The sequence below is a fragment of the Lactuca virosa genome, chromosome 4 (assembly GCF_052849685.1).
Source record: "Lactuca virosa cultivar CGN04683 chromosome 4, Lactuca_virosa_CGN04683_v6, whole genome shotgun sequence".
NCBI lineage: Eukaryota > Viridiplantae > Streptophyta > Magnoliopsida > Asterales > Asteraceae > Lactuca > Lactuca virosa.
The window spans coordinates 525,566,353-525,576,436 of NC_136429.1; the positions used below are offsets into that span (position 1 = coordinate 525,566,353).

The window sequence follows — 10,084 nt, forward strand, 5'->3', positions numbered from 1 at the left end:
ACTTTGACTTTGACCAAGAATTGACCAGTTTGACTTCCAAGGGTATTTTGGTAATATTGGTGCTTATGAATCTGGTTCTTGGTAGTGTGCGGTGGTGGAGTTCGTGTCGGTGGTCGGAGCAGCTAATCTTATCCTTTCAGTCGGCAATTGCGAGGTGAGTTATCCTCACTATATCAACAGGGTCTACGGCACCAAGGCCGGCCCTTTATCGAATGGAAATCCGGGTATTTGTTTGATATGTTTTGAGTTGCTAGATCTATATCCTGGTCTTAGGATGGTGTTATGTTAGTGACCTGGTTAAGGTCAGTGCCCTGGTATGTAGGGCAATGTTATGTTAGTGACCGGATAGGTGGCTATCCTAGTTAGGATGTTGTTATGCTGCATGATCTGATAGATACGTTTGTTTGATTGAGGATTGTTATGTGGTTAACTGTTTTATGTGCACATGGTTGTTTGACTGGGGTTGGGTTGAGGCGGGTCCTGCTTTGTGCTGTAGGCCAACATACCCAGGACGGACCGGAAAGACTGAAGGCCCAGCGAGCGGTCCGGATAGGCTGAAGGCCCTGAGAGGGTGGTCCAGACGTGTCGAGGCTCGGAGAGTGGACCAGGCCGACTGAAGGCCCGGTGCGGGCGGACCAGTCATACTGTAGACTCAGAGAGTGGACCAGGTGGATTGAAGGCCCAGTGCGGGCGGACCAATCACACTGTAGACTTGGTATACGTGGCTAGACTCGGAGAGTGGACCAGGTGGACTGAAGGCCCGGTGCGGGCGGACCAGTCACACTGTAGACTCGATATGCATGACTGTTATGTATTGTGATATGATATGAGTATGGTTATATGTGGTTGGTATTTTGGGGGTAACTCACTAAGCTTTCGGGCTTACAGTTGTAGTGTTATGTTTAAGGTACTTCAGGAGATCGTGGCAAGGCGAAGGCGTGATCGTACCGCTCCTTATGTTTTATGATTTATGTGATATGGTTCTGGGGATACTCTGATGTTTAAACTATTTTGAAAACAAGATGTATGAATTTAATGGCTTTTGAATGAATTAAAAAGTTTTAAATCGGTGCAAATTTTATGAGTGTTACAAGTTGGTATCAGAGCCTTGGTTTGAGTGAATTGGAGGAACATTCGTGTGAATCCAGTCTCAAATCAAGGAGAGATTTTCAAAATGGTTTTCAAAAGGTTTTCGAAATAAGTAAAGGAGGATGCAAAAGGTACGATCAGCCAGAGCCAGTAAGTAGACCCCAAAATACCATACAAGTTATTTGATTATGTGATATGTTAGAACAGCATGCTAGTACTAGGCTAGGGATCTTCAGGAATTGCATGATAGAGTTGCCTGATTATGTGATGCCTACTAGCCTAGGGTTTCCTTATATGAGATATTCAGCTTTCCTCTAGGAGTGAGGGTTGAGCGCTCGTCGTGCGTGTATATATGGTTAGGGTGTTGTGACGATACTTGAGACAAATATGGGTAGGTGTGGAAGGTAGTACGGGCCCGTACTACTGAAAGCACAGGACCCATACGCGTATCAAGGAAGTCACAACTCTCTAGGGTGTCGGTTATGAGTTAGTTCCCCGGGCGGGTATGTGATGTGTCTAAGGGTCTTGTTGGTGTATTGCAATATGGCGATTACGAGACGTTTTGGGGCAGGATCCGGTTCGGGATCGGGATCAGGAAAGGGTGGTCATGATGGAGCAGTACCACCCGAGGTCATTGGTCAGATGAGTACGGATGAGCTGGATGCCAGGATTCGTGAGATCCTGCATGATGAGGTTGCTGCTATGTTCCGGGCTGAGTTACCGGAGATGTTTGGGTCGATCAAGACCGCCATGGTTGAGTACTTTGATGAGCGCTATGCATCTCTTGCGGAGGCGGCTGCCGCGGCAGCTACAGCGGCTGTAGCTGCGGCAGGGGGAGGAACCGATCGAGGTTTCCAGTACCGGGACTTTGATAATACGAAGCCCCCTACCTTTGATGGAGTTCAGGATCCTATCATTGCTATGAGATGGTTGTCAGACGTGGAGGGTTGTTTCTTCACGTGTTCATGCCCTGCAGATCAGAGGGTGAGGTGTGCTCTGAACCTTTTGAGGCTCGGAGCGAAGGATTGGTGGAGGTTGACTACGGGATCTTATTCTGATGCGCAGCGGGCTGCGGTTACGTGGGATCAGTTCTGGGAAATGTTCAGTACCCGTTATGTTCTGCGGGTTGAGAGAGAGAGAGAGGTTGGATCAGGAGTTCTTGGAGCTAAAGCAGGATTCTGAGTCGGTGACGGAGATCACCAGGATGTTCACTGAGAGGGCGATGTTTTCCCCGGAGTTTGCTTCGGAGCAGGCTCAGATGTCCCGATATCTGAGTATGCTCAAGAGGGATATCAGACCGTTTGTGTCCACGCAAAGATGTGACACCTTGTTAGAGTTGCAGGAGGCCGCCAGGCGGCGAGAGTTGGAGATTGAGTTACAGTTGCGAGAGCAGAGGCATGCCCCGGTGCAGTCGCAGCCGGCACCGAAACGGCCCAAGACCGTTGACTCTAGGATTGGAGAGCAGAGGGAATCAGCTCATGGAGAAGAGGTCGATACCAAATGGGGTCGGTCGAGTCATGCCGGTTTTGCCATTGGTAATTAGTAGTTGGTGCACTAAGTGGGGAGAATTGGAAAATTCTCAGGAGAAACAGCAAGCATCCAGGGATGGTTAGCTGTTTGATTTCAGCGGTGTCATTAACCGAGAGTGTGGTATGGTTAGAGCAGGTGATAGACACATGGGGCAGGGAACAGACCATGGTTTCATGTAAGGTAGTTGGTCGACGTGAGGCCTGGAATTAGGCCGGGGAAAAGATTCGTAGAACGGATCTGGAGTTCGGAACCCCTAGAGGGCTAGAACAGACTGCATGGGAGACATTCCCGGAAAGAATGGTTCAGGGTGATGTGCGACAGTTTTTGAGCGGTCCGGATAGACTGAAGGCCGGTGGGCGTACCAGTCAGGTCGAAGGCTCGGAGAACGGTCCAGACAGGCTGAAGGCCCCGAAGGGTGGTTCAGACATGCTGAAGGTTCTGAGAGTGGTCCAGATAGGCTGAAGGCCTGGTAAGGCGGTCCAGTCATGCTGAAGACTCGGTGTGTGTTAGTAGACCTGTATGCGGGAGATGAGTGAGTATGTCGCCGTGATATGGAAATCGATAAGGTCTGGCCCCAAGATTGATCATGGTGATGGAGTTAGCTAAAGGCCGGGTATGGGCTTCGTTAGCTGTGTGATCAGATTCGGAGTATATGGGAGTTAGGGAGCAGCAGTTGCTCTGCATGGGTGGTGTAAAGTGGAGCCTTAGCACCATGACACAAGTTGATGTGGTAAAGGTCGTTGAATAGACTTCCTTGAGGAATGGAGGGGAAAAGTATGTGGCTCCGGGAAGGAGTGTTGGTCATCTGAAGGGAAAGCAGTAGTGTAAATGGATGATCGGAAGTATTTCAGTTATTGATAGTGAGCACTGAGATTGTGCCAGTTGGATGAAAGCACATCCGGGTTGGGTGTCCGTTGATGTTGTGAAATGATTAGCGCTGATGTCGAATCAGAGGAGTTCGGAAGTGATGCAAGGGTAGATCCTTGAGATCCAAGTATGGTTGTAGTCATGAGTTATGTATGCGAGGGTATACCATCCCAGGGATGTCTGGACCGTTATAGGCGTGCCTGGTATTCCAGCCCGAGGCTGTTTGGGCCAGGTACGAGTGGTTACACGTTGTAGTTAGTTGATTATGGGAGCTGAAGGATGTAGTATCCTGTCAGCACGTAAGGGATAGATTCATAAGGGGAATGGGATCTGTTCCAGGTTGCAAGTTATCCGGGTTATCGCCAATTTTGGGCGAAGGAAGATGGGTTAGTGTCTCAGCAGAGCTCAGTGGGTGATTGTGGTATCTAGCGCTAGCAGGGCGCGGAGGTGCGTCCCTGATATGAAGGGATAGTATCATCGGGTGATACGCGGGTGATATGTGGTGCTATTGAGTTGAAAGGCCGATGGTCGGCTTGGAGTAGTGGCAAGGATGCCACGAGAGAAGAAGTCATTGTAATAAAGATGCAGTAGCAGGGTTGCAAGAACCTGAGTTAATCGAGAAATCGGAGTCTGCAGTGCAAGAGGTTTATTTAGTATCGTATACCAAAGTAGGCTTCGAGGACGAAGCCTAATTTAAGTGGGGGAGAGTTGTAACAACCCAAATTCCAGGAGTATGATTGAAGGGCTTAAGGTGTAAATTAAGGAAGCTACTCGGCGAGTAGGTACTCTTACTCGTCGAGTCGGAGCGGGGTGTGGTCGCGAGTTAAGTGGCCAACTCGCCGAGTCGGAAGCTGGACTCGATGAGTTGGTGCTGGAATGAGAAAAACCCTAATCTCGAGGGTTGCACCCTATTTAAAAGACTTATTGCCCTTCTCTCAGCCTCCTTATTAGCCTTGAGAACCAGAAAACCCTAAACTCGTGTGTGTGAGGCCTTTGGAGGGAGATTGAAGCTTTGGAAGTTGTCTTTTGTGGAAGAAACTTGAAGATCAAAAGGGCTTGCATCAAGGGAGTGGTGTATATCCAGAATCTACTTCAGTTTGGGCACATCTTGGAGGTATTAAGCTGTTACCTTCACTCTTTTGCATCTAGATCTATTCATGAAAGAGATTTGGGGCCATTTTGGTATGTTTGGGATCTATTTCGGGTTTGGAGTTTAGATCTGATGTTGCTACTTCAGATCTAGACTTGTGTTGGTCCAAAATGTCATAAAGCATCAGTCAATAAGCTATTGGTGAAGCCCCTTTGTCTTAAACCCAAGCCCTAGAGTGATTTGGACCTTTAACTCCTTGGTTTCACGTAAAGTTTGTAACTTTATGTAGGGGTTATGCCCTAGTAGAGTGGATCTACAGTTTGGAGCCCCTGCATGGCTCGAAAAGCCTTTGTATGGATGAAGGACTCAAGGGACTCGGTGAGTCACATGGATGGACTCGGCGAGTCATATGAAGATGGGCATGGACTCGACGAGTTGGAAGAACAACTCGGCGAGTCTGTTGAAGATTGCTTTGGACTCGGCGAGTCTGTTCTTGGACTCGGCGAGTCAGGTGGTAGAACCCCAACCCCCCCTTTTTGGGTTAAGCTTCGAATCAGTGAATCGGTTGGCGACTCAGTGAGTTGGACAGGATGGGACTCAGAGATCGTTGGAATCGACGAGTCTTGGGGTGACTCGGCGAGTTGAGTCGCGTTCCAAGAGTTTTCAGAGTATATGGACTCGACGAGTCAACGGGTTAACTCGGCGAGTAGAGTCGGTCAGGAAAGATGACTTTGACTGAGGACTTTGACTTTGACCAAGAATTGACCAGTTTGACTTCCAAGGGTATTTTGGTAATATTGGTGCTTATGAATCTGGTTCTTGGTAGTGTGCGGTGGTGGAGTTCGTGTCGGTGGTCGGAGCAGCTGATCTTATCCTTTCAGTCGGCAATTGCGAGGTGAGTTATCATCACTATATCAACAGGGTCTACGGCACCAAGGCCGACCCTTTATCGGATGGAAATCCTGGTATTTGTTTGATATGTTTTTGAGTTGCTAGATCAATATCCTGGTCTTAGGATGGTGTTATGTTAGTGACCTGGTTAAGGTCGGTGTCCTGGTATGTAGGGCAATGTTATGTTAGTGACCGGATAGGTCTGTATCCTGGTTAGGATGTTGTTATGCTAAATGATCTGATAGATACGTTTGTTTGACTGAGGATTGTTATGTGGTTAACTGTTTTATGTGCACATGGTTGTTTGACTGGGGTTGGGTTGAGGCGGGTCCTGCTTTGTGCTGTAGGCCAACATACCCAGGGCGGACCGGAAAGACCGAAGGCCCAACGAGCGGTCCGGATAGGCTGAAGGCCCCGAGCGGGTGGTCCAGACGTGCCGAGGCTCGGAGAGTGGACCAGGCCGATTGAAGGCCCGTTGCGGGCGGACCAGTCATACTGTAGACTCAGAGAGTGGACCAGGTGGATTGAAGGCCCGGTGCGGGCGGACCAATCACACTGTAGACTCGGTATACGTGGCTAGACTCGGAGAGTGGACCAGGTGGACTGAAGGCCCGATGCGGGCGGACCAGTCACACTGTAGACTCGATATGCATGACTGTTCTGTATTGTGATATGATATGAGTATGGTTATATGTGGTTCGTATTTTGGGGGTAACTCACTAAGCTTCCGGGCTTACAGTTGTAGTGTTATGTTTCAGGTACTTCAGGAGATCGTGGCAAGGCGAAGGCGTGATCGTACCGCTCCTCATGTTTTATGATTTATGTGATATGGTTCTGGGGATACTCTGATGTTTAAACTATTTTGAAAACAAGATGTATGAATTTAATGGCTTTTGAATGAATTAAAAAGTTTTAAATCGGTGCAAATTTTATGAGTGTTACAATATATATATATATATATATATATATATATATATATATATATATATATATATATATATATATATATATATATATATATATATATATATATATATATATATCCTTGCCCCTTGGTGCAAGATCAACATCCTCACGAGCCAAAAATCTTGCCAGCCCCTCGGAGGCTACATCGTGTGAGGTTTGTGGTGGAGAGGAACCCCTAGGAATTGAAGAACTCTGGACTTCATACGAAGATCGAACATCACTTTGTCCTTCTTTCAAAACGTGACTGTCTTCATGGGTTGGTTGGGTTGGTGTAGCAGTTGCAGAAGATTGTTGGGCCGGCGAAGCTTGTTCCCTAATCTGCACTCCCGACCTTGGATGTGCTCTTCTCCTTTTGATTGGAGGCCGGGAGGCTTGTGTCATGATAAGATCACCTTCATATGGCAAAGTGGCTGGAGTAGCAACTGTAAGGGGAGGAATCCTTCTAGTTGAATCCAGATTAGCTCAAGTGTCGGCCATCTGATCCGTAGTTGTAGGCGTCACCTTGAGAACATTACTAACTCCCTCAGTTCCCGTTGTAGGTTGTACAACATAATGGACATCATCAAAGAATGCATTGAGTTCCTCATTACTTGGCCTAAAATTATCATCCTGCTCGAAGTCGAAGAATAAGTTATCACCATCAAATCTGGATAAATCACCACCTTGATCCATATTAGCTACATCATCATCCTCATCATCATCAAAGTCAAGTACATCATCTCCTAGATTCATCACATCTTCACCTTCATCATCATCATTTGCATCATCATCATCATCATTTACCTCCACATTAGTCATCGGTACATGTTCCTTGGCAACAATTGCAACGGGAGGAACAAGGTCTTCTTCATGCTCAGAAGCAGTAATAACATCATCTTCATTGTTTGAGAAGCTTTTTGATTTGGATGCTTCACTGGCCAAACTTCTCTAGTGGGTACTTTCCTTGGAATACAAATTTCGTACCCTTGCGATTTTGTTTCATGAGACCAAAAGTATTAGCACCCAACGAATTCAAGTCCAAAGTTTCACCTCTTCTTTCTAACTCCGGATATTTACTGTCAAATATCATCTGGAGAAACCTTGGGAACATCAGAAATTTGTCCTTCCTTTTTCCTTCTAAATTGCTCATTATCTCATTCAAAACGAATCATGAAAAGTTGAAATCAAGACCCATGGAAAGAGCAGCAATAGCACCAGTGTTCAATAGGGAAATCTCATTAGAACCAGATTTCCTTCCTGAGATGCAGATTATGAAGGAGTGAGCAAGAAATCGCCAGTAAGGAGGCAACAGCTTCTTCACGGTAGGTGGAAACACTCCTTCATAGCCCATTCTTTCGATAATCTCTTTAGTTTGTTCCATAGAAATCTCAGTTTGAAACCCGGGCTGGTCATTGATTTGCAGCGCTTCGCGAATAGTTTGCTCAGACACTACAATTTTTCTTCCGTGAATAATAGATTCCACCGTGTCTTCTTCATCTTCTCTTTTATTCATAAAAGCCTTGTTCCAAAACTGCTTCACTAAGTCTTGACAAATGATGGGATTTGACTTGAAGGCATGTGCAAGACAACATCTCTTAAGTCCATGAATCATGGACCTAAATTCTTGGTGTGCTGTTGGAGGATCAAACAAGAAAGCAGCAATGTTGTGGTTATCCGCAAATTTCAAGTCTGCCATTTGTTCTGCACAAAACGATCCAACTGAGAAAACTAATGATTTAATCAATTAAAATTAAGTTTTCTCAATTATCAATTGATTAGGCCTTAATGAAATAAGATTTAAATGAAAACCAATTTTATGGCCAAAAACAGGTTCACATCCGTAAACGGGTTTACGGCTGTAAACGGTTTGCGGCCGTAAACGCTGTTCGATGCCGAAAATCATTTTTGCTTCAATAATCCTTCAAAATGCGATCGATTCAAGTTAATTTCAACATGGTGAGGGTCGCCTTTGATGTACCTACAAGAATCAAGGGTCAATTTCCGATGAAAACAACAAATAGATGGTGAATCAGAGATTGGATCGAAGAACAATCGAGAGAAAACTGAGAGGGGGTTTGCGGCCAAAAACGAAAAAGTGAGGGTGAAGGGTTTTCAACTGCGAACCAAACCTTTTATACCCTGGACCATATCAGGTCCATAGCCCATGGGCTGCAAACCTCAAATCTAAACCCAATACATCCAATTTAATAAAAAAATAAAACATTTTGAAGACTTAAAAATTAAAATTAAAATTAAATAAACTCTAAAAAATTAAATTCAAACTAACATTTTTTTTTAAAAAAAATTAATTTTTTAGATAATAAAATAAAAATAAAAATAAAAATAAAATAAACACTAATTTCTTTTCACCATTGCTAATATTATTTTCATGATTTTTGGATCAAAGTTTTAAGACATCCTTAATCTGTTTTTCGGTACCTCCACCTTCATGAATAGATCTGGTATCACACTTTCTACAATGAACTCTGTGTCGCTCCAGAAGAACACCCCGTTCTCCTTACAAAAGCTCCTCTTAATCCAAAAGCCAATCGTGAAAAGATGACACAAATCATGTTCGAAAACATCAATTCCCCTGCTATGTATGCCGCAATTCAAGCTATTCTCTCATTGTATGCTAGTGGTCGTACAACTGGTATTCTGTTGGACTCCGGTGATGGTGTGAGTCACACTGTTTCGATCTACGAAGGTTACACACTCCCACACGCCATCCTCCGTTTGGATCTCGCCGGACGTGACCTCACCGATGCCCTGATGAAAATTCTGACTGAAAGAGGTTACTCGTCCACCACGTCTGCTGAACGAGAAATTGTGAGAGACATGAAAGAGAAATTGGCATATATCGCGCTTGATTTTGAACAGGAACCGGAGACTTCCAAAACTAGCTCTTCAGTTGAAAAGAGCTTCGAGCTGCCCGACGGGCAGGTGATCACTATTGGGGCAGAGCGATTTAGGTGCCTGGAAGTCCTTTTCCAGCCATCGATGATAGGAATGGAAGCTGCGGGTATTCATGAGACGACTTATAACTCTATCATGAAGTGCGATGTGGATATTAGGAAGGATTTGTATGGAAACATCGTACTTAGTGGTGGTACTACTATGTTCCCGATCATTGCTGACCGAATGAGTAAGGAAATTACTGCCCTTGCCCCTAGCAGCATGAAGATTAAGGTCGTAGCTCCACCCGAAAGGAAGTACAGTGTGTGGATCGGAGACTCCATTTTGGCATCTCTCAGCACCTTCCAGCAGATGTGGATTGCGAAGGCTGAATATGATGAATCTGGACCGTCTATTGTCCACATGAATGTTTCTAATTGCAAGAAAAAGAATAAGAATTGATGAATCTCTATGAATTGATTATAAGAATGATGCTCCACATAAGATTCACACACACACACACACACACTCTTCTTCTCTCTACCATATGATTATGAAATGAATGCCCACTTGACTCCTCACCCTTATATATCAATCTGGTGCCGTTACATAATCCATTTGACGGGTCGAGATTCCGTAACAGTATTATCGGGCATCCAACTTTCAGTCTTAAGTAATGAGGGGGAAAACCACTAACACTGTGCGTGTTCAAGAATTCCACGTGATATAATTTATTTATATCGTCCATGGCTTCATCAAAACTATAGTAAATTCTCT

At 45.2% G+C, this 10,084-nt stretch overlaps 1 pseudogene; it reads left to right on the forward strand.

Moving 5' to 3' along the window:
• Positions 1-8,956: 8,956 nt before the first annotated feature.
• LOC145109483 (actin-97 pseudogene) lies at positions 8,957-9,734 on the forward strand (annotated as a pseudogene).
• Positions 9,735-10,084: the final 350 nt, after the last annotated feature.